General features: G+C 37.8%; 1 protein-coding gene across 5 annotated transcripts in view; it reads left to right on the top strand.

Moving 5' to 3' along the window:
• enox2 (ecto-NOX disulfide-thiol exchanger 2) overlaps positions 1-25,695 on the top strand; it is a 918,217-nt gene that overhangs the window by 319,398 nt on the left and 573,124 nt on the right. The gene's annotated exons all lie outside the window — the stretch shown is intronic.

Below are 25,695 nucleotides of genomic sequence, written 5' to 3'. Positions count from 1 at the left end.
CATGGTACCTGTCACTTTGTTCATGCCTTACAGTATAAAATACATCTCATTTTTAAAAGTAAAATATTTAATTGTCTACACATTCATTTTGTATGTCTGTGTTGTTTTGTTTAATTCATGAGTTGTTAGAGAGTGTCCTGCTGGCAAGTAGTTCTTGACAGAAAGAGAACCACCAGGATAGCACAGGGCATCCAAAAGTCCTCATGTTGATTCCAGGGCAGAGATAAAGATGCCAGTATGGGAACACAGGGGCTATTTATATGCTGGTGTCCCCAAATGAGAAGTGAAGTGAAGCCAAAACAAGCAACAAACATTTTCAAGTACTACTCCAGTTAAAGAATTGTAAAAGAAAACTTAGGAAACCACTGAGCAAATGAAGTAAATAAATATTTTACCCAAGTATTTGTAATAATAATAAGGGGAAGAATGCATTTTATTTATATAGCCTATTTCCGATCCTAACAATGTTTTGAAAAAGGGGAAATAAATGAAATACATCACAGAGAAGTAACACAGAAACACAGTTTACAGATTTTACAATAGAAGAGTGAGATGTGCTTCACAACTTTGACAACTGAAAGACTGGACCTGATGAAATTCTGCTGGTTGTACTGAAAGAACTGATTACAGTTATCTATTGTAACATTATTGAACATCATATTGGACATTATTTTTACACTTTTATTAGGCCTATTGAAAACAGTCAATTTCAAAAAGTTTCAAATGTGATTCAATCAATAAGAAGTAAGATGGTAATTACAGATCAAACATTTTACCTCTATATCATGAAGAATTATGACAACTATAAGCTAACATGTAAAGCTGAAGTTGTGTGTTTCTGATATGCAAACCCACTCTATCTCTAACAAATTTTGTGCAGATTCCCCATTTGTTTGGAGGATGACTGTAAGAAATGTTTCATTCCAAAATTTAGCCTGAGCCCCCAATTCAGGCAGCATTAGATAAGTCTGCCTGTAAGAAATAAAGTAGAAAAGTACTTACTGTATATGAAAACAATGTACTAAGTATCAACCAGCATGGATTTAAGCTAGGATGATCAATCTATTAGACTTATTTTGAGGAAACTACTGTGGTAGTTGACAAAAACAAAGCATACAACATAATTATTTAGACCTTCAATAAGACTACAATACCAAAGTAAAGATAAATTCTGAAACTAGATGTTGCTGGCATTAGATTCAATTAGATTAGGTAAACTTTATTAATTCCATGGGGAAATTCAGACAGATTCATCTGAGGTAACTAAAAAAAAAGACAAAAAAAGCTTGATTTTAAGTTTGCTAATTTGAAGGAGACCAAGAGTTTCAGATAAGAGGAGAATGCACCTCTTTGAGTGAGGTCATAAGCAGAGTCCCCAGGTGTCTGACCCTGGACACTTCATTTTTCTAATTTGTGTTAATGACATTCATACTGGTTAAGGTTAGTGGAGGATGATTGTCCAGCAGGACAAAGGTGCTGGTGTGACAGGTGTCTGGTCACACTCACAGGTAATCTAACTTAGACACCATTAAAATATCCGACTATGCCACCCAGTTTTATTAAGAGACTGGGAACTCTTGAAATTTAATGATAATAGCACACAGGTTTCTTTAAATTGGCCGGTGAATAAACACACAATGAAAGACACAGCAGTAATTTCAGGAAAAGCAACATTAATTTCTATTACACAAGACAATATAAACGAACATAAAATCTAACAATATCAGGAGCGAAATTCCTTTTTTTTAAAAGGAAAACACACAGTCCACATTCTAAAAGTCCATTAAAAACAAGAATTGGAGGATACAACCTTTAGTGGTGCAGAGTCCAATTTGCGCACTGTTACCCCAACAATTAATCGTTCAACTGTCCACGGATGCACTCTGTTCACCGGACACTCATTTCCCACTCTGGGCTCCTTGTGCTGCAGCAGCCTTGGCACGCCTCTCTTCTCGTCTGCCAGCTTTGCTCGGTCCTTTCATGCGGCTTCCCTCTGTCATTGGACCCACAACCGTCTTCTTGTGGAGCTGTCTCTTCCTCCCTGGGGGTAAGTGTTGCCGTCCTTGTGCCTCACGTCACACCAGCGATGAACTCTTGTCTACCTGTGAGCCCTCGTGCTCTCTGCGAGTCTTGGCAGCGTTCTCAGTGGACCATCTCTCTCCCTGCCTTCTCCTGCCCAGAACTTTATATCTCCTTCAGTCCCTGCCATTGTCAGTCCTGGACAATCGGTTTAAACAATGGCACATCTAAATTTCCTGGGTTTAACAAATACCAAAAACACAAGTTAACAAAATGTATTGTTACTAACCTGCGGTGGCCTGCCGCCCTGCCTGGGATTTGTTCCTGCCTTGCTCCCTGTGCTGGCTGGGATTGGCTCCAGCAGACCCCCGTGACCCTGTGTTAGGATATAACGAGTTGGATGATGAATGGATGGACTGTTACCAACTACCAATGAGTACACATATGCTGATTAGAAAACAATATTTTCAGACATATTAATTTCCAAGTCAGGTTAATACAAACATTTTCCAAGGAAAGAGCAGTTCTTTTATCACAATGTTGCATTGTTTGTATGTTTAAGCAGTTAAAACTTCAAAGTGGTGATTCTTTTGCAAGACAACAAATACAGATATCCTATAGACAGCCATCACAATAATCAGTAACAGGATTATCCAGGAAATTTGCCTTTTAACTTCTCTCCCCAGGCCAAACAATGGGTGCCTATTGCCTCTTCATCTGCTGTGTTTTAAATGTAATTTTTACATGTTCCTTTGCCTAAGAGAGAAATGGAACCACCCAGTTTACAAAAAATGCCCCCCTCTGTCACTGGCACACTCCAGGAAACCTGTGAAATTCACAGTTGATACTAGAATTGTAGGAGCTCAAGGCAGTAACATGAAGTTTAAGGTAGAAAAGAACAAAGTGCTACGCATAGACAAAAGGAACATTAATTATAAATACAAATGGGGAGACACTATTTTACGGGGCAACTTCTGAAAAGAATTTTGGCATTTATGTTGATAAAATATTGCCATCATCTAAGCAATGTGCAAAGACAATTAAAAAGCTAAATAAAATGTTAGGATATATTGTTAAAATGGTTGAAAACAAATCAAGGTATAATATGCTTAGACTATACAATGCAGTAGTGAAGACTGCACCTTGAGGTGCTGTGTGCAGTTCTGGTCACCATGTTACAAAAATGACATAACGGTTGAAGCTGTGCAGAAGAATTCATGTTCTGCTCTGACAGACTCGGGGAGTTTATACATATTTAGTCTCGAACAAGTTGGCAATGAATCCTGGTCTTCAAATTGTCAAAGGTATTGTTAAAGTAGATCCAACAGAACTCCTTCAGTCAAACAGTAAAGTGTGTACTCGAGGGCAACAGTGAAAATTAATGGGATGTGTATTTAAGGTGGAAGCCATGAAACACTTATTCACAAAACAAATTGTACATAACTTGAACAAACTGCCAAGTCATGTAGTGGAGGCAGAACTTTTTAAAAAGTTTGAGGATGAATTATTGAGACGACTTGTCCTTTAGTTAAACAGATGAGGTAGATGAACTGAACGGTCTCATCTTGTTTGCCAAAATCTTTACATTCTTTTAAGACTGAAAAAAATTTGTCAGTTTTAACTGCCCATAATAACCTTCCAACAGATCTTTAGGAATATCTTCTGGTTTTGTCTTCAAAGGGTGCCTTGAAGATGAAAGTGCTTTAACAGAGCACTCTCTCTGCTTTAATTTTATATGGAGAAGGAATATCCATATACTGTACATATGATTTAAGAAAGCATGTTCTAAAAGAGGGTCTTACTTTTAGCTCTCCATGTGAAGTGGCATTTTCACCCGTGTCCCAAATCGAGGTAAAGCTCAGGAAATACAATCTGCTTTAAGAACAGCCCTGCTACTACTGTTTCTAATCAACTGCCAACATTTCACAGTGTCAAGTGTTGAATTGACTAGTATGACTTTATCTTTACATTTTTTAAAATATATTTAAAGCCATGGTAGTACTTTATTATGAAACTGCTACCTAGATATAAATCAAGTTTATTCACACATGTATCAGTAGATACTTAAAGCAGGTCATTTTTTTATAGGGGTGCACTTATCCGGAAAAGACTGGAAAGCACTTTTTCATATTGGTATAAGTCTCGTTAGTAGTAGAGTATATGTTTCTATTCTATGTATTCTATCCAGTTGTTAAGACTTTCTTTTAAATTATGATCTCTTCATTATGCAGCGCACTGTCAATGTATGTTGATTTGAAACATATTAGATATTTCTAGCTTTTCACATAATGTGTGTGTTATTTTCCAAATATTTTAAAATCAGATGCTTCTTGGATATTTTGTGTATCCGCAATGTACTTTTAAGCCTCCTCATCTATTATGTTGTGAAAAGATATTTTTTCTGTAGTAGAATATTCCCTTCACCATGGTGGAGTACATTTTTTAAAAATGTGACATGCTGCATGTACGTGTACCATGATGCACCATTTTGCACATTACTGCATTTTCTCTACAGGAAAATGCACTACATGGGAACTCTCCCCTTGTCATCACTTACATATCTCCCTTTCCTATTTACATTTATATTTATTTGCTTAACAGACGCTGTTCTCCAAAGCGATTTACAAAAGAGGTCAACATAATCAAGTAGCATCAAACTAGGGACTGTTTTAAACATGTGTAGCAGTTCAGTTAGAAAAGCTGATCACCATGAGTGAAGAGTTACAAAGCTAGCAAAACAAAATAGTGATCATTTAGCAGTATGACAGATATCAAAAGAGCAAAAGACATTCATTAACAGTTTGATTTCTTGATTTGAACAGATATGTATTCTGTTGAGTGCTGCACAAGAATGTTCCAAGTATTGTTTCTGTCTCCGATGGATAGTTTAGGATCCTACCACAACGACCCTAACACACATTTCACGGCTCAGCATAATGTTTTCATGCGACATTGTTGCTTTGGTTTTTTTTTTTTTCTTCATCACAGAACTTTATTTAAACTCTAAATGACAGGGAGATGCATGTAGAATTAACATAGGAAAACCCTTCTAGGTGGGTACTAAACACCTTTCTTTTTATGTCAATTTTGCAGATTATGCTGGTCATGAAATATCATTTGTTTTGGATTTTTTTTTGTGAAACAAAATTCTACTTTAAATATATCACATACATGTACAGACATTGCAAGTATAGCAAAGCTGTAAGGTTAGCAGTACTGTCTCATAGCTCCTGAGTTTTCTCTTGCAAATCTTGGTCCATACTTAATGTCTGGGTAGTTTTCTTCACATACCCTTGTTTTCTTATTTTAAAACTGAGCTTGGTAGCTGGATTGGTCACTGTAAATTATCTCCGCTGTGACTGAATTCTGTGATGGAATGGCACACTTTCTTAAATTCTTTCTGGTCCTATGCCACAGTTTATAGATTTGACTTTGATCCTCTACATACCTATTTTGGAATAACAGCCTTTTAAAATGTAAATGTAATTTTCAGCCTCACATTTGTAAAAACAAATGTGGAGTACACTACCATGAATGACACCATATAATGTACTGTGTAAAGCATGCAAATGACAGCCAAGTAAGGCAGACATTTTACATTAAGAAAATTTGAGAAACGTACGTGGAAGACAACATTAGCATCTAAACATACCCTAAATGGGTGAACAGTGTGAACCTGGTACGCAGGCACAGAAAGATGCAGAGGTCAAAAGTCCAAAAACACACACACTTTACATGTATTACCCAACACCCGATGACACAGCAAACAGTGCACAGTTCTCCAACAAAGTTCTCTTTCTCTTGCTGCTTCTTCTTCTTCTTCTTCTTCTGCCTTCTCACCCTCAAGCTCCGTCCTCTGCCACCCGATTCCAGCTCCTTGAGTGGTGGGTGTCAGTTTCTCTTATAGCCCACCCGGAAGAGCTCCAGGTGATAATTGACCTAAATTAGGCTGCACTTCTGGGTGTGGCTGCATTCCATCCCACATGGCCTCGTTAAGCCGTGCAGCTCCTCTTCTGGCAGCACTTCCAGGTGTGGCGGAAGCGTTGCATACCCCAGTTTCCGGAGCTGCCCAGGCTTCCCCTGGTGGTGTCCATGTCGCTCCACAGGATTGGGCTCCCCAGGTCCGTGCCTGCCCTCTTACGTTCCAGGGAAGATGGTGCCCTTCTCGCGGCGTCCCAGTGGGGCAAAGTCCCTGGATGTCTGTCACAACAAGTACAAACTTACACAAAAGCATAGAAAACTAACAAGAAGAGACAATTACATAGAGAGCAATACAGCACATACATTGTGTTATAATTAATATTTTCATGTTTCATTTATTTCTTTCATCCATTTTCTTTTCTTACTTTTCTCAGTGTTAAGGGAAACTGGAGCAACAACAGGTACAGCACTGGATTGGACACCAGTTCTTTGCAGGATGCTTGGGGCACACTTTTAAACAGGCCTCATTCATTCATTAGTCATTTTGTGTTATGTCCAGTAGTTTTCTTCAAATATCTCGTGTATTAGTCTGAAAAGGTAAACCATATGGGACTGTTATGATATTGATTGATGAGTCCAAAATAGAGCTTTAAAGATGACATGGTTACAGACCTATTATGGAATGTGTCCTTTCAATCACTTACTCTTTGGAGATTTTCTTGTGTGTTATGTGTACTATAACTACAAATGTTTTTGAAGATTAATGACTTTATACCAAAATAAAGCTATTGTTTCCTAACATACGGCGCATATTTGGGGCATTGCACACTTCATTTACTGGGTAATGCAGTGCTGCAGTACAGTGAAAACTGGCAGCTCCATACGGTGAAGTATAAAGGCCATGTTAATTGGCATCTTGGTGCTGGAATAACTTTATGTTAGCATTAGTCTTTTTGCCTGATTTTTCATATATTTCTTTGTAAAAAAAATAATTGCAGTATTTGCTTTACTTTTGAAATATTGTAATTTTGCCCCTGATTAGGAGAACCTCAAGCAGTACAATATATGAAGTTTTAGAAAGAACAGTGTCTTATTGCAACCAATCTTTTAATCAGAAAACAATTCATTATTTTTATAATAAATTGTTTTGTTATAGCAAAGTATAGTTAGTGGGATTCCTTTGAAGATATTGTGTTTTCAATTGGTTTGATAAGACAGTAATTTAACCAGGTCTTCATCTGTTCTTCAGTTCTGATATTCAAAATTGAATTTTACCTCAAACCATTTTTTTGTCCAGAATATAGTGATGAATGTTTATTTTCTTTGTGATAATGGAGTTTTTTTTCTCTTGTAATGTGAATTTCAGTACTGTGTTCCCAGTGAAGTTCTTAAAAATCATATGAAGTAATTTTTGCCAGCTTGTTATCCTTAAGAGTAATTTGTGACTGTTTATATACCTGTCTTGTTGGTGGCTGCACATGATGCCAGTAAAGACACTCCAGATCCTTACAGCTTTCAGCAAGTATAACTGTTCCAAATCATCTAGTTATCAGTGGATAGATTTGCTAGGCTATTTAAAACTTAGCTAAATAAATTTTTGCAGTTCATGAGCATGCAGCACCAAACTGCAAGCTTTGTGAAATAAAATATGAAATTCTTTATAGAGCTGGTGACACTACATATTTGATTATGACAAAGAGAATTTTTGCATTATATTAGGCAACAGTGTGGCACAGTGGTTAAGGATATGGAACTTAAACCCTGAGGTTGTTGGTTGAGGTTCAAATCCTGCTACTAAGACTGTGTGACGCTGACCAAGCCGCTTCACTTGCCTGTGGCTCAATTGGAAAAACAAAAGAAATGTAACCAATTATATCTCAAATGTTGTAAGTCACCTTGGATAAAAGTATCAGCCAAATAATAAGTCAGTCAGTCAGTCATTATCCAACCTGCTATATCCTAACACAGGGTCACGGGGGTCTGCTGGAGCCAGGAGGCAGGAACAAATCCCCGGGCAGGGCACCAGCCCACCGCAGGATTCACACACACACACACACACCAAGCACAATTTAGGATCGTCAGTGCACCTAACCTGCATGTCTTTGGACTGTGGGAGGAAACTGGAGCACCTGAAGGAAACCCATGCAGACACAGGGAGAACATGCAATCTCTATGCAGGGAGGACCCGGGAAGCGAACCCAGGTCACCTTACTGTGAGACAGCCAAATAATAAGAAATAATAATATTTATATGGTGTATAGCAAGGTTCTATTATGTGGTGAACCATGCAATTTTTTTTTCCTGTTTATCATTTGAATGTCACATTATTCAATACATTAAACCTGGGGTGCCCAGTACGTTGATCGTGATCGACCGGTAGATCGCAAAGGTAGTGCAGGTAGATCACGATGCATTCCAAAAAAAATTTTTTTAAGCGTTAGTCTATCATATATCCTCCCTATGGCATTTGCCACTTGATTGACATACAGGGCGGCCAGTCTGAGATCGCTTCTGTTCTAACACATTGGTCAACACGCACGCATGATCAAACGCGTGAGCTACTGCAAAACTTTGCCTGTGATCTAGTTGGCCTTCCAATTTATATCGACTAAAGAAGGGATTTAAAAAAAAAATGTTTGGGGAGGGTATGGGCTGGATGTGGAATTGGAAGATGATTTTTTTCTCTCAATGTCACAATCGTAGTGCGTTTGTCTGATCTGTCAATCTATCATTGCTATTCCAAAGAAGGAAAATTAGGAAAGGCACTTTCGAACTGTTCATAAAATCTACGAAACTGACTTCCTTCCAAAAAGCGATCTGAGAAAGAGAAAAGAGAGGGGACTAAAATCACAGTTAATCGGACAGCCGTCATTTTTCACTCAGCTGAATTCAAAAGCTCCTTGACTGCATTGTTCGGCTCTACATGGAAGAAAGGTATTTAGTACATGAAGATTATTAAGTCCAAATACTGTAGTGACCATAAATGTATTGAATTGTTATTGTGCCATAAAGTTTATTCAGTTATGCAAGGTACGACAACATACATTTTATGTATAAAGTATACTCAGTGTATATATATATGTATGTATGTATATATATATATATATATATATATATATATATATATATATATATATATATATATATATATACCGTATTTACTCGTGTACCACGCGCCCTCGTGTAAGATGTGCACCCTAATTTTCACAAAGAAAATCACAAAAAAAATTTTGCCCCGTGTACGACACGTGTTGTGATTTATAGGAAGTGTTTAGAGAGAGAGCGAGCACTGTCGAGTGAGAGAGAGAGCGTGAATGCGCGAGCAAGCGAGCGAGAGAGAGAACGTGAGTGGGCAAGCAAGTGAGCGAGAGAGAGAGCACAAGTGCATGAGCAAGCGAGCGAGAGAGAGAGCATGAGTGGGCGAGCAAGCAAACGAGAGAGAGCGCGAGTGTGCGAGCGAGAGAGCAAGTCCAAGCTGAAGAAGTTTCCTCATGTATGACACGCACCTGATTTTCTAATGCAAATTTTTGGGAAAAAATGTGCACGGTACACGAGTAAATACGGTATATATATATATATAGTACTTTTAGTACTTTTAATGTAGGTAGATCATTTCGACCTGGTTATTTTTAAAGTAGCTTGCAAGCCGAAAAAGTGTGGGCACCCCTCACTTAAACATTCATTGAAGTTTTACCAAACCCCCTTAATCCATCAAAGGGTCAAGAGGGACTGGGTCTGACCAGCAAGTTAGGGCACAAGGCAGGATCCAACAGGGTGCCAGTCCATTATAGGGCAGTGGATTTAACATTAATTTTAGATAGATAGTTCACTATTCAATTATCAGAAAACTTTGTTGTCCTACTTCTGAAATTATCTCAAGAATTTTCATTTCAATATTTATTTAGCTTAGATGGACCTGGATATTAACTTTATTAGTTATACTATATACTCCTGATGCTAATTTGGAAAATTTACTTTAGATGTGCTGACCTCCACGTGGTGCTTCAACCGTGAGGAAGAAAGCTCACCATCTTAATCATTGTTTTTATTTAAAAATATAACATTAATTACATTTGAAATGTTAAATATTGTCCACAGTAGTAGACTTCTAGGTTTTTTTCTTAGTCAGCCAAGCTTTACTAGAACTTTTCACATGTCTTTCAGATAACTTTTTTCTCCTTTTCTGCATGGACACATGCACACTTGATGTGTAGGGTCCACTCTACATTGGGTGAGTTCTTGTATTTCAGTAGCCAGAAGTGACTTGTCTCTTTCTCTTGTGGTTCTCCCTTTCAAGCATGCTGCTAAAGTGACATGTCCAGAAGGGGTGGCCCCAGTGTCCTTTTCCATGCCCTTTCCTTGTTCCTGCTGGACATGACCATCTTGTACTGATTTTTAGTCTTCATCTAAGAAAAAAGAGAATATGGTTCATGGCCTGTGGAACCACTTGACCCAACTCTTGGGCTTTTGTGTGCTTCCAGCCTGGGCATCACAAGGGGGTGGTGTGAACTGAGATAGTGAATAATCATTTTATAGTATTATTTTGAATTGGCATTCTGTTAAGGGCTGTTACCTGCGCTTAGCTCATTGCTGTCAGGATAGTCTCTGGCATACTACAGCCCTGCATTTGAATACTTGTCAAAATGTTTATGATGTTTTAATTTTTATTTTTTTTTTCCATTTTGTATATATTTTAAACTTGCTATTGCTTTTTTATCATTCCCCTGCAGCGGATATGGACAACTGTTTCATTACTCTTATGTTGTGCACATGACCACTGTGAAGTCATGAAGAGAGGGTTGACCTTTGAAAGAAACTCTGAAACTGTCCAGTAATTGGAGCTATAAATGTCAAAAAGATGCACCATAAGTGATAAAGTTATCACATTTTTGTGTAATGTTTAAGAGGTGGTAACCAGTGTACTGCAGAATTTATTCTTTAGCCACAAGCAGAACATGCACTTCAAATAGCTTGACAAGTTTTTGTTGTTGTTGTTGTTGTTTTTTTTTTCTTTCCTTGTATTTGGTATTCCTGTTTGGTTCTCCACTATTAAGTTAGTTAAGCCTTCCCTCCTTGGCCATTTTAGGTCTCATATTTAGCATGAAAAATTCATGTTTTTTACAACCCCTAAAGAGAAGGATATTTATTCCTTGTTTTATGTTTAATTAATACCAAGGAAGGCCTTCTTCGCAATTTAAATGTTCAGCTGAGATTGCTTTTTGTTTAATTCAAGCCTTAATGGAGGGCTCAAAATTCGTTTGAAAGGATGATAACCCACAGAAGAAGAATCGAATCCTTTTTAATGTCTTTGTTTGTGTCTAATTCTACAGCCAGTTCACTTCTAATGGAGTGTGGCATTTCTTACCTCAGTAATCCTCATGTCTGAAAGCTTATTGCTTTTGATTAACATGCATTGTTCACAGTGATGCATTGGGTAGTACTGACACCTCATTGGTCCTACATCCCAGGTTCAAATCCATCATTCATCTGTCGCCTATGTGCCGTCGGTATATTTACGTTGTGTGTGCATGGGTTTTCCTCTCTGTTCTCCAGTCTTCCTTTCACATCCCCTTAATATGCTAGTTAGGCTTGCTTGCAATTGAAAAAGTTTATGCATGTCAGAGTTGTGCCTGAATGTGCTTGGCACCTGGTTCAGGGCCATTCCTGCCTTGCATCCTGTGTTGCATGGATGTGCTTCAAACCACACACCCCTAAATTGGAATAAGTAGATTTGAAACATGTTACTTGTTACTATTTTGATTATTATTTATTATGATTTTACACTAAAGTTCCCCCCCTTGTATAGTTTTTCTTGTTACAGTTTCTGACTAACAGATACAAATGACAAAACTGGAAGCCATTTGCAAACACACATTACCCCAAGTGTTTGCTCTCAACACAATCATGGGAATCATGCTTACTCTGATTACATGCTGTGCATTTGCACAGTGTCTGTGTCCCTCATAAATATTATTAATGTGTTGTTACTAAAATTTACCATTCTCTGCTTATTTTGGAGCCATTTGGTGGAATACTTCACAATTTTCCTAACTTCTGGGTTTATGTTGTTCTGGAAAATATAAATTTGAGAGTAAACATCATAACCGTAGGCCCCAGCGGAATTTAGAAATAACATTATTAATTAAATAGTATCAGGTCTGTTTCACATTCATTCATGGTTAATGCACATTCAGTATATCTTTGAAGACCTTCAGATTGTTAATTAGAATTTGTTAAGTTAACTACACCATGAAGACACAGCCAGAAAGAAACTCTAAAGACGGTGAGTTAAATTCTGCAGTTGGTGAACAGGATCAAAAATACTGCAAGACACTGAGAAGTCAGTCAAAATGGCACCTTTTATTGGCTAACTGAACATATTACAATATGCAAGTTTTCAAGGCAACTTAGGCCCCTTATTCAGGTAAGTTGCCTAATTACAGGCTGCATGAAGAAGGAACCTAAGCTGTCTCGAAAGCTTGCATATTGATATTTGTTCAGTTAGGGAATATAAGGTGCCATTTTGGCTGCCTTCTCATTGCATCCATTATGACTAAGTTGGTATAACATTTTACTACTGCAAGACGCTGAGAACCCACTTAACCTGTAAACAACTTTTATAAAGAATTTAAGAAAAGGTGACACAGCTTTGATATTTTGAACAGCATGATTTAAAAGTCACTGAAGTGATGAAGAGCCTTGTGATAATTCTAACAGAATGACATTTTCCATAGCTGTTCCTGGGAAAGCAGCACCAGTGACAGCAATTGTTCTGAGTGCATAGGAATCTTGACTTAATGTGAGAGTAGCAAATTAAATGGCATTACTGGGGGAAAAATCATCATATCTTTAGTAGTAGTGGTAGCATCAGAAGGTATGTGACAGACCACATAGAAGTATTTCCTGTGGTTTGATCCTACCTAAATTCACCTTTTTTCTCTTAATGTTAAGTTCTATTTTTGACACCAACATAACACTGCACTCGGTTTTAACAACTCCATCTGTATGAAAGCACATGTCATCCTCAGAGCCTACAAGAATTTTAAAGGCAGAAGGTGAAAGGAGTGCTGCAAGTGAAAATTCAATGGATAAAAAAAGCTGTTACATTGTACTGAAGACCATGAACTAGATTTGTTTTCTTCAAGAAGAGCCAAAATGTATAGCCATCGCCATATTAAAATTTCTAGAGCTCCAGAATACTTGTTTAACTTTGGTACTCCTTGAATGTGAGGGTTTTTGATAAGTTTTCCTAAGGTAATTGGCACAAATTATAATGTTGACTGAGACAAACCCTAAAAGGCTTGGGACTCCTTTTCTACCAAATATTCCTAATGCCAATTTTTGAAACGAATGTTGCATAATTCTAGACACTTTTTTTTTTCTTCTGATTTTTGCTTATAATGTTTTTGTATACTACTGTGAATTGCATCTATATAAGAACCTCACAATTTCTACCATGCTTAAATTACACAATATTTTAAATACAGAGCACAATTGGTATTGAATCAATTTATATATTAACAGATTGGATGCTAGTATAATTTGAACTGTTTAAAATATAATCTTTCATCAAAACATGTAATACATGCAAGGTAGTGATTTTCTTAAAAGAAACCTGATCTACTTTCTTAACCTACCCTCACTGTTTACTGTGATAAAGACTTATGGTAGAATGTGTTTTCCAAAGAACAGTGTGCCAATGTATTGAGAGCATCACCTTTCAATTAGGTTTTCAGATAATGTATGGAATTATGACATAGACGCATCCATCAAAATAAGTAAAACACAATCTAATACAACTTGGACTGTCCAAAATATATCTGTTTAACTGGGCTATGTTTTTTGGAAATGATCCCTGCTTCGAAGCTATTATAGCAAAATCTTGACTTAGCACTGTTTGGGGTAACACGTGAGAACACCCCAGATACTACAGTATCTCACACTCTCTACTCTTGAAGGAGTCCTAGTTCACTAACTGTAAAAATTAGACAAAACTGTTGTATTTTATCTATACTAATAAAAGGCAAAGCCCTCACTCACTCACTCACTCACTCACTCACTCACTCACTCATCACTAATTCTCCAACTTCCCGTGTAGGTAGAAGGCTGAAATTTGGCAGGCTCATTCCTTACAGCTTACTTACAAAAGTTGGGCAGGTTTCATTTCGAAATTCTACGCCTAATGGTCATAACTGGAAGGTATTTTTCTCCATTAACTGTAATGGAGTTGAGCTGCAATGACGTGGGGGGCGGAGTTTCGTGTGACATCATCACGCCTCCCACGTAATCACGTGAACTGACTGTCAACGCAGTGCGTAGAAAACCAGGAAGACCTCCAAAAAGCGCTTAAGAAAACATGCATTATATAATTGAGAAGGCAGCGAAACAATAAGAAGCAAGCGAGTGACATATACTACAATATTCATGAGTGTTGCTACCTCGGAAAGAAAGCAAGGTGTAAACCTAAATTTTAAATTAAGTTCATAGACAGGCTACCGCTGGCGTTTCACATGCCCACGGGAATGCGGGATACAAGTTTAATGAGAGGACGAGGATATAAACGAGTTTTGATCACTTTGTAACTAAGTTAAAATTGTAGGTGAAGGGGTGTGCTTATGCAAATTCCGAGAGACTGTGTTTGTGGGGGATTGACAGTTAAGGCGGGTGGGGGAGTCACGTCATCATCTCCCTCCCATTTACCTCATTTTGCTCTGAGCTGAGCTCAGCTAACGCTGTCTTCCAAGCAACTTCGCCAGACTGCCACCAAATACTCACAGAAAAATCCACAAGTTAATACACACGCTGTCTCTAGAGTTTCTACACACTGAATCCTCCAGGCACTACTTACAAAAGGTCACATTGACAATCGTGTTACGTTATTTTTAAAATCTTTCCTTTTCTTAGCACAAGCACAGCTGAGAAGCTTCATGCATGTGCTCCATAACGCTGCTAAAAATAATGCATTTAATCACACTTTGCATTACAAGCACAGGGAGCTTTTGTCAATGCATGATTTCCTGGTACACCGATTACATTGATCAGCGCATCCCGATTCATTTTACCCTCGCACCACCTTAGTTTGAGAAGAAGTATGAAAAATATGAGGTTAACACAGAAAACAGATCACCAATTCAAGCTTTATGAATAATCGATTCGCCATCAATAATTGTTTTGGTAAAGCCATCCTCCTTCCATTTTATAATTTTTCCGCCACTAGCCATGATTAAATGAACGGTAAAAAGTAAGAGCAAAGCGAGGGTGACTTATTTAGGCAGGCATATATATGACAGCAACACTCATGACAATGTCAATCATGTTACGCTATTATTAAAATGTTTCCTTTTCTTTTCATTACTTCTTTAACACACTACTTCTCTGCTGCGGCGGGTATTTTGCTATATATATAATATATGAATTACCTCCAAAGAGCGCTGAGACTTTTGATATCATGAACGTGTGTACAAAACTGGGGTCTCCTGCCCAGCAAAAGTCGAGCAGCCAGCGCGCATAGCTGTGCCGGCCTTTGAGACGCTGACTGCGCTTCTGCCTTAAGTCAAAGTGAGCCCTTTTAATTTTTTTCTTCCTCCCCCTGCGCTATAGCCCAGACAAGTGCAAACACGGGACCCCTTTTCTACACCACGGCAAAATAATATTAAGGCGATTCACACTTTCTTTTGCACGATACGATTATGAGGTCCTCCGCCGGATTATGAAGATACGCACACGAGTGGAGGACTGACAGTGCCATCACAGTCTTCCCGGACTCGTCAAACCGAGGACACTTCCTCGGCGTGGCCTTTCTTGACGCCATGCGGTCCCGGGCGCCTTCAGCAACGGCCTGCTCGTAGTAGACCGCTGCACTGTTGTAGGCACGCCACCTGCCCGCATCAGGGAAACATGGCCTTCCTGCGGACCCCTGGCGGTCCGTGGGGTTCCTTTACCCCGCGGGGCTGTGTGCACGCAGCACCCGCGCACGCAGGGGTCCTGCTGCGCCGGGCCGTCCACAACAAATTTGTTTGTTGCAGGTCCCCGCCTTGCAACAGGCGGAGCATCCTGCCGACTACGCCAGATGTCAACGGCACCCGGGCACAGACAGGCAGACATCTTGTTTTGCACAAACCACCACACGCTTTATTTACAGTATTTACAATTAATTGGTCACTCAGACCCAAACAATGGTCACAAAGACCCAGTTCAAACAGTGCACAGTACCCCAAACACTCAAAGTCCTGGCCACAATGCCTTTCTTCGGCCGCCTCCACACTCCTCTTGCTTCGCCCTACTTCCACCCGACTCCAGCCCCGAATGAATGGAGACGGCCCCTTTTATAGACGACCCGGATGAGCACCTGGTGTTCCCGGCATTCCTTCTCTGACCACGCCCAGCGTGGCGGAAGTGTCGGCTGTCCTCCCGGCTGCTCTCCGGGCATCCTCCAAAGTCTTCCCCCCAGCACTTCCTGGTGTGGCGGGAGTGCTGGGGAAACAAGTCCCAAGGCATTGGGGCGCCTCCTGGCGTGACCACGGGCTCCTACAGGGAAGGGCTTCCATGCCCTTGAACCGTGGCCCCAAAGCAACCCGGAAGGCAAACCCCACGTGATCCAGGCAGGGCTCTGACCCTCTTCCGGTCCCTCCTGGCGTCCCGGCCGGGTCATGGCCCCTGGCATCCCTGACAATATATATATATATATATATATTTATATATATATATATATATATATAGATAGATATGAGAACAACACTCATATCAATGACAAAACAATTACATTAACAATCATGTTACGTTATTTTTTAAATTTTTCCTTTTCTTTTTCGTACCTTCTTTAACACACTACTTCTCCGCTGCGAAGCGCGGGTATTCTGCTATGTCAAATATATAACAGTTCTGAACAATATTACTTAATATTGTAACCATGATTTACAGGTATTTAATTGCAGTCCAGTTAATTGAATGATCTATAAAATTCAAGATGATATGGTACAGGATGGTACAATTAAAATCATTCCATGTGTGCATAGTTTGTTATTAAGTTGTTCAATTTACATATTAAAATAGGAAAAAAGGAAGCTAGTCAATTTTTGAAAAGTAAATTCGACAATAACCCTTGGGCTTATAAGCTTATGCAATTGAAAGTTAAAAAGGATACAGGACATGGAAAAAGCCCGATTCAGAACAATACAAACATACTTACTTGTTTAACACTACATTTAGAACGTTAGATATATACAGTACTTGCTATAGTTTCATGTTGGGATCATTAAAGGGCCACAGCAGACAACACAAAAACACTACACAAAATATACTCAAGGTGAAAAAGTAAAATAAATAATGGTTCATAATCCTATTAAAATGGCTGACAAACATTGATTGGCTTAAGGGTTTTAACATTTAATAGCAACTGGTAAGAAGCTAGAAAACTGTGGCAGAATTAGCATTGTGCCTATAATATTTTTATGACATGTATCATATTTTGGGCTATTAAACATCATTTATTTAAAGCCTTTAGTTATAAAAAGAAAATGTGTGATTTGAAGGAGGTATTTTAAAGTATGCAGTAGAATACACAGTATTACCATCAAAACACCTGTAAAAATGGTCAATCAAATTTAAGAACAACTTCAAAGGCTGCACAAATAAATTAAATTAAAGGTTTTAGAGATGCCAGGCACAAAATGTTGTCAGAACTATGATGTTAAAGAGCAGTTTTACGGAATATACTCACTTAGTTTGTTTCCTGAGTTATTATGTTGAAGGACCATTAACTTACAACAATTGTAATAAATTCTAAACTATTATTGATAAGTAATTTCTTGTCATTTTTTATGATGCTGCAACTCATGAATGGCCTCTCTCTCCTGTGTAACTCTATTACCAAAACCATCTGGTGATGCTAAGTGACTGTGGTGTATCACTAAAATATCACATCTTTATCATGGTAACTACTGTAAATAGTCACATTCCCTACAGTTGTTTGCTCCTGTGTACGATGAATGTTTGCTGTTGATCTAACATCCATCTGGGTTGTAATTGTTGTTTTCACAGTTCTACTCCTATAATCCACATAGCATGCACGTGTATTATTGTGATTCTACGTCTTTAGGAATGACACCACCTTGACTACGTACTCTGGAAGTCGGTATTTTTCTCTCTCTAAGATAAAGTTGACAGCTGCATTCAGTATCATGAGAGTAATGCCTGATCATTCAAAATGATATATTTTAGATATATTTAGACTTTCTCTAAAGATTGTGATGGTGATATATCAGATGATTTCCAACTTTTTGCAAAAGACTGTCTTCTGTTATTATTTTTTTTAATGATCTGCATTTCTGCCTAGCATAGAGAGGTACAGCTTTTGTTGGGAGAAAATCTTGCAACAAATAAAACACATAAACATAGTAAATGTTGTGCATTTTCTTGCTTCATTAAGTCAGCAATAGAAAGTGAAAACAAAGGATGCACTCTGTGAAAATTTTGCCTTTGGTAAAAATACGATGCATTTACAGTCAAAATATATTTTCTCCGTTTCACCTCAAATGCTATGGTCGCTTATTTGTGAGATAACAGAAAATATTCTGTAGGGATTTTATGAAGTAGAAGAAAAAAAATTGTCTTTTGTTTTACCATGCTAGATCTGAAGTGCTTGACCACAGGCAAATTATGAAGTGAAAGCTGCTGCACCTCTCTTAGCCTGAACTTTTTTGGCATCATTAGTGTTATTGTTGTTAATTTTGTTCATATACATTATTTTTCTGAGGAACATCCCCAAAGGAATTACTACTGATGATTTTTAATTAAGAACTTGTATAGTGATGTTTAAAAAAGACAGCATATGACTATTTTATTTATCCATTTTAATTTTTGCATGAGTAATCAACATTAATAATTGGTAAGATGCATTGAGTGAACTTATTAGTACTAGTATTACACAGTATACTGTGGAAGATGATGAAGAACTGGGAGATGTTATGTGGTTATTGTATATGCTTCTGTGACAGATGCACTTCACTTAAGTAAGGCTACTTTAGCATTAAAATCACTGTAAAATATTTTAAATCACTTAAACTGGCAAGCAGTACTTAACGAGAATCCCGAGATGGATTGAGAGCATAATTGCAGAAAATTAGCATTTTTTTTAAAATCAGTTCTGTCAAAGCTTCAAATATTCCAGCTTTTTTTATAACATTAAATATTGAAACATCTGCCTTGTGTTTCACTGAACATGCAGTGAATTTTCTATTGAGAATCATGCAAACTGTCCAGTGTTGGTGCCAAAAGGCTTTTAAATACCTGCCCGCTCAGAGGGCTTGCTAGATTGTTGTTCCAGTGAGCAATTTATAGTCGACACATGTAGAGAGCTTTAGCATTTTGGTTTTTTTTTTTTTGTTAATTGCATTATGAACATTTGTGTATTGACTCCCAAGAATGATTGATTTATTGCAAGCTTTCCTGTTGCCAGGATTAAACATGTAATGTGGTAAAAATGGGAAACATGGAGCAGATTTAAAGGGTATCCTTTGCACTGTATAAAATCCATCACATAAATATTTATGGGCTAAATTCCCAGGGGAATAGTCCTGTTGGAATTCAGACTTAATCCAATTTACTGGATGTGGCTAGCATTCCGTATCGGCACTACACATGGTGCTTCCACAGGACAACAAGTTAGACTATTGAAATCAAATATATGTTGCTTTAGCTCCCCATTCTTAACCAAGAAAAGGTTAATATATAATACGATTGCTCTGATGGACATCATGCTGTAGAATTTCTGTATTGCTGAACAGCAGATTGTTTTCCTCAGTTTGGTATTGTAGGGGTTTAAGACTACAAAAAACTCCTCAAAGATGTCACTTCTGTTTGATAGGTAATGTTGCTGGTCAAGCAGACATGCAGGTCTATAGAGTTTCCTCAATGTACCAGTCAAGTGTTTCTTTTTGTGCTAATATAATATCTTTGACTACATAAAAATGTATGTTACGTTTGTAGTAATGAAGTGAAGTTCTCATAGCACGTATACTCCATGGGTCTCAACTGTTCAATTGTTATGGTTGACTGGCATTCAATTGTTATAGCTGACTGTCTCAAGAGTCCATTTGTTTATTAAAAGATGACAGCTAGATGGAGACAACTTGCACACCTCTCTGACAAATATTTCACTAACCAATCTCATAATCAGTGAGAAACATGTGCATGGTTACAAATTAAACCTCTTACTTAATTAGGTTTTTGTTCATCTATTTCTGAGACACACATAAGTGGTTTATATAGAATTGTTAAGCTGTCGAGAGGTAAAAGTTCAACATGACCATCTTTTTTTATTTATCAGTATAATTAAAAAAAAAATCAGTTAAATACAACTGTATCTTACGATGCCTGGCTGTTATGTAGAGAAATGCAAAATATTTTTAAAAGCATACATTAATATCATGTGATATGGTCTCATTATGTTAATGTCGATAAATTAAAAACAAAAAAAGAAAACCTATGAGCTTTCAATATTCTTAATATTCAAAATCATTTTATATCCATTACTGAGGTGTTTCATAATTTGTATTCCTCTAAATTACTGAAACGTGGTAATAGGCCATTGAAGCTCATTGTTATTTTTCCATTAAGTACCTTTTATAATGCCTATAGTCACAAACCACATTATATACGTTTTGTCATCACATGAGTGGCAAGCAGAAGCTAGGATGAAGGTCTTCAATGTCCAAAATGGGAAGCAGAGTGTTAAAGGATGATGGGCTCCTCACTTCTGGATAATACACTTATTGAAAGTAACACATTGATTTTTGTCTTGCCTATAAGTATCTGTAAGCAATGTATGTGTGTCTGTATATATATATATATATATATATACACAGTGGTGTGAAAAACTATTTGCCCCCTTCCTGATTTCTTATTCTTTTGCATGTTTGTCACACAAAATGTTTCTGATCATCAAACACATGTAACCATTAGTCAAATATAACACAAGTAAACACAAAATGCAGTTTTTAAATTATGGTTTTATTATTTAGGAGAAAAAATCCAAACCTACATGGCCCTGTGTGAAAAAGTAATTGCCCCTTGTTAAAAATAACCTAACTGTGGTGTATCACACCTGAGTTCAATTTCCGTAGCCACCCCCAGGCCTGATTACTGCCACACCTGTTTCAATCAAGAAATCACTTAAATAGGAGCTGCCTGACACAGAGAAGTAGACCAAAAGCACCTCAAAAGCTAGACATCATGCCAAGCTCCAAAGAAATTCAGGAACAAATGAGAACAGAAGTAATTGAGATCTATCAGTCTGGTAAAGGTTATAAAGCCATTTCTAAAGCTTTGGGACTCCAGCGAACCACAGTGAGAGCCATTATCCACAAATGGCAAAAACATGGAACAGTGGTGAACCTTCCCAGGAGTGGCCGGCCACCAAAATTACCCCAAGAGTGCAGAGACGACTCATCCGAGAGGTCACAAAAGACCCCAGGACAACGTCTAAAGAACTGCAGGCCTCACTTACCTCAATTAAGGTCAGTGTTCACGACTCCACCATAAGAAAGAGACTGGGCAAAAACGGCCTGCATGGCAGATTTCTAAGACGAAAACCACTGTTAAGCAAAAAGAACATTAGGGCTTGTCTCAATTTTGCTAAGAAACATCTCAATGATTGCTAAGACTTTTGGGAAAATGCCTTGTGGACTGATGAGACAAAAGTTGAACTTTTGGAAGGCAAATGTCCGCTACATCTGGCGAAAAGGAACACAGCATTTCAGAAAAGAACATCATACCAACGGTAAAATATGGTGGTGGTAGTGTGATGGTCTGGGGTTGTTTTGCTGCTTCAGGACCTGGAAGGCTTGCTGTGATAGATGGAACCATGAATTTTACTGTCTACCAAAAAATCCTGAAGGAGAATGTCCGGCCATCTGTTCGTCAACTGAAGCTGAAGCGATTTTGGGTGCTGCAACAGGACAATGACCCAAAACACACCAGCAAATCCACCTCTGAATGGCTGAAAAAAACAAAATGAAGACTTTGGAGTGGCCTAGTCAAAGTCCTGACCTGAATTCAATTGAGATGCTATGGCATGCCCTTAAAAAGGCGGTTCATGCTAGAAAACCCTCAAATAAAGCTGAATTAGAACAATTCTGCAAAGATGAGTGGGCCAAAATTCCTCCAGAGCACTGTAAAAGACTCCTTGCAAGTTATCGCAAACGCTTGATTGCAGTTATTGCTGCTAAGGGTGGCCCAACCAGTTATTAGGTTCAGGGGGCAATTACTTTTTCACACAGGGCCATGTAGGTTTGGTTTTTTTTTTCTCCCTAAATAATAAAAACCATCATTTAAAAACTGCATTTTGTGTTTACTTGTGTTATATTTGACTAATGGTTAAATGTGTTTGATGATCAGAAACATTTTGTGTGACAAACATGCAAAAGAATAAGAAATCAGGAAGGGGGCAAATAGTTTTTCACACCACTGTGTATATATATATATATATATATATATATATATATATATATATATATATATATAATATCTCATATTTGTATTCTTTGCCTTAGCATTAAATCCTGATTCTTTTATCATTTTCTTTTTAAATTACCCCTGAAGTTTGCTTAATTGTATATAAATGCTAATTATTGGCAGTAAAAGATGAAGGCCCAGGTACAAATAGCCTTGCTTATTAAAGGGAAGCAATCACTTCACATTTCTTGTGACTTTACTGCTAATGTGACTTGTTTGTTCATTAAGAAGTATTTCTTATAAATGAGCAGACAAATGAGACAAAGTGAATATGGCACTGAAGTGACTGCTTCCCCTTAGCATTCACTGTTGTTAGAATATGGATACAAATAAGCGAGTAAACTCTATAAAAAATTGTGAATTAAAAAGAAATGTAAAGACGTATGAAGTTATAGGCAAAAATTCAAATATTTCAAAATTTCTTTGAATAAGAAAAAAAGGACAGCTCACTAGATAATGAGATCAGTTAAAAGTAAAGATGGTGCAGCTGGTTGGAGCAAAAACCCACAGTCATATGTGACCCTCAGGACTGAACTTTGGGGACGACTGGTTTAAGGTGTTTAGCAGCGCCCCTGAGGGGTGTTACAGTGAGTTGGTAGAGTATATTGAAAAAAACTAATTCAACTTGTTAAGCTCTTTTAACTGGAATTAACGTGAGCACATTTGTAGTTCTTTGAGCTGACACAAAGTCCAACATATTTTGTGGAGGGCTGAATTTCTTTGTTGTTGTGTGTTTGTGGCACAGACGAAAATAATAACCCACCATCGTTTTTTTTTTATCAATTACACTGTGCCATGGCTTAAGTGATTAAGCAGATTTTTTCTGTTTCATCCAACATAAAAACAGTTGTGTAAATAATAGAGCAGCACAAGCTTTGTTTGGTTAGAATTTTCAGAATGTAGTAACAGACACATTTTTTCTGTAGCAGAAGTTTCTAAGTACACAATTGATTCCTTTGAAAAAAATACCCCACATCTCAAAGAGGTGCATTTTCAGTTGATTGGTAATTCCAGTTTGGCTCTTTATAAGGTTTGGTTATATGTGTGAGGTTGAATTCAGGCTTGCACCTTGTGGCTTCAGCCTCCAACAAAAGTAGGCTTGAGGATGCCATGTTATATTCATTATGAATTCCTGATTTTTCTTTTTTTATGAAAAAGCATTTATTCCTGTTTTATTTGATGACTTGTTTTATCTGCTCTAACTACAAGGAAATAAATTTTAAAGCAATAGCACACATATCAGTACTGACAACGAAGATAAAGAGGCTTCCCATCTTGTATTGCCTTGAGCACTCTAGCCGCTAATATTTTTTTTAGGGCAGTAACAACAGTCTCTGTGCCCTTACCTCTACTTGCATTCATAACACTAATGTCTGTTAACTGCCTCAAAGACCATATGCCAAAGATAGGCTTCTGCTTGAATCACCTCCTACACATAACTCGGTGTTGCCACTAGACGGAAAAGCAGAGCTACACAGCTGTCACCTCTTAACAGCTCAAATCATTCCTATCTCAATTAAAACAATAAAAGCATAGTAAACAGTTAAATTAACAATAATGTTTAGAGGAAATTAGCTTTCCATTAACCCCTCTGTGTGTGAATAAATGTACATACTGGTAATAGTTACACTCGACGGGCTAATTCTAAACCTCTCAAATGCTGAAGGTGAATCTTTTGAATTAATTATTTTCTCCCAAAAGCTAAAAGAAAAGATGCTTATACCTTTGGCTTTAGTTAAAAAAACTATCATGCACAGACATAATAAGAGCAGAGCTCAAAAAGTATTTTTATCAGCACCACTGACTACGGGGAAATTGAGCAGGGCATAGTCTGCAAAAAAAAGGTACCATAATTCACATACCGTCCCCTAGCTGCAGAAGGTAAATACCAGCAACATAAGGTGATGTTTACCATCTTGAAAGTTTATACAAGGCCCACAAATTGGAATGACGAGATTATAATTTTAGGTACAGAATTGGATAGTCAAGCTGTTGACTTGTCTGAATTATTAGATTACATCTTGTCTGAAGAAGGGACCTGAGTTGCCTTGAAAGCTTGCATATTGTAATCTTTTTAGTTAGCCAATAAAAGGTGCCATTTTGCTTGGCTTCTCTTTCAATTATTAAGAAACTTCAGAGATCATTGTTGGGCCAAAAGTTGCATTTCTCCAGCAGGTTTTCAGATACTTTTAAAGGAATTAATTGGGTAGTATTCCAAGAAGGAGAAGAATGAGATAATCACCTGATTTTATTCCATGTCATGTCACTGCATTTTATCAAGCATGTTCACTGCTGTCTTATTGTATTCCTGTGATTCTGCAGAAGATGCTATGCATCCACCGAGAAATTACTTATTTCTCTATAAGGCTGATATTCTGGGTGGGGATCGTTTCCAATGTGAAAGTTGCCTCGATCATTCTGATAACCCCAATTACATCAAGAGCCAGTCAGGTTAAGACAATAGCCTGCAGCTGCAAGCTACTGGCAGTCACCTGTTCTATCATTATGTTTTACTGCCCTCTTTGTTTAGCAGCGCTTACAGATTGTTTTTGTGTAGCCACATCATCTCTCTTTGGTTGGTAAAACTTAATTTTGTAGTAATTAACGAAAAAAAGATCCTTTCTTTGCTTATTACCAGACAAGACATGTACAACAAAACACTGCATTTGTTCTTTCTAGCCTAATTTGTCTGCTCTGTATTTCTGCAAATTAGCATCACTATCTGTGATAAATGCGTGTTGTTTATAAATGTTATAAATGGTACTTTCATACAATTTATGATAATAACAGCTGGTAAGCAATTGCTTGTCAGTGAAGGCCCTTTCAATCAATACAAAAGGGTTTTCTTTCATCACCCTGTAATTGGGCTTTGTGTGCGTGCATGTGTGTGTGCGTCTGTGTCTTGTTGCTGAAAGGATTTTTCCACTAAGAAATGTTGCATTGAAAACGACCCCCTTGCAGGCATGCAAATGATGAAATTCTGATTTATCAACTGCATGACACATCTTCAGGCACTGAAGTATAAAGTCCTATACAGATTTGCAGCTAAACATCATGCTAATTACTTTTCCACCTGCCTTCCATTTAAGCCTCCTCCACTCTATTTACTGCTAACCTCTCAACCCTCCCAAACAGAACAGAACGAAGCAAGTCGTTTTGTAAAGACGGACAGTGACATATGCCACCCTGGATCACAGGAACCAATTGCAGCCCTCCTGCCCTGGAGGTGCTTGCAGTTTGCAT

The sequence above is a fragment of the Polypterus senegalus genome, chromosome 10 (assembly GCF_016835505.1).
Source record: "Polypterus senegalus isolate Bchr_013 chromosome 10, ASM1683550v1, whole genome shotgun sequence".
NCBI classification, from domain to species: domain Eukaryota; kingdom Metazoa; phylum Chordata; class Cladistia; order Polypteriformes; family Polypteridae; genus Polypterus; species Polypterus senegalus.
Note: the sequence above shows the minus strand (reverse complement) of the source record. Positions and strands in the feature narration are given on the sequence as shown.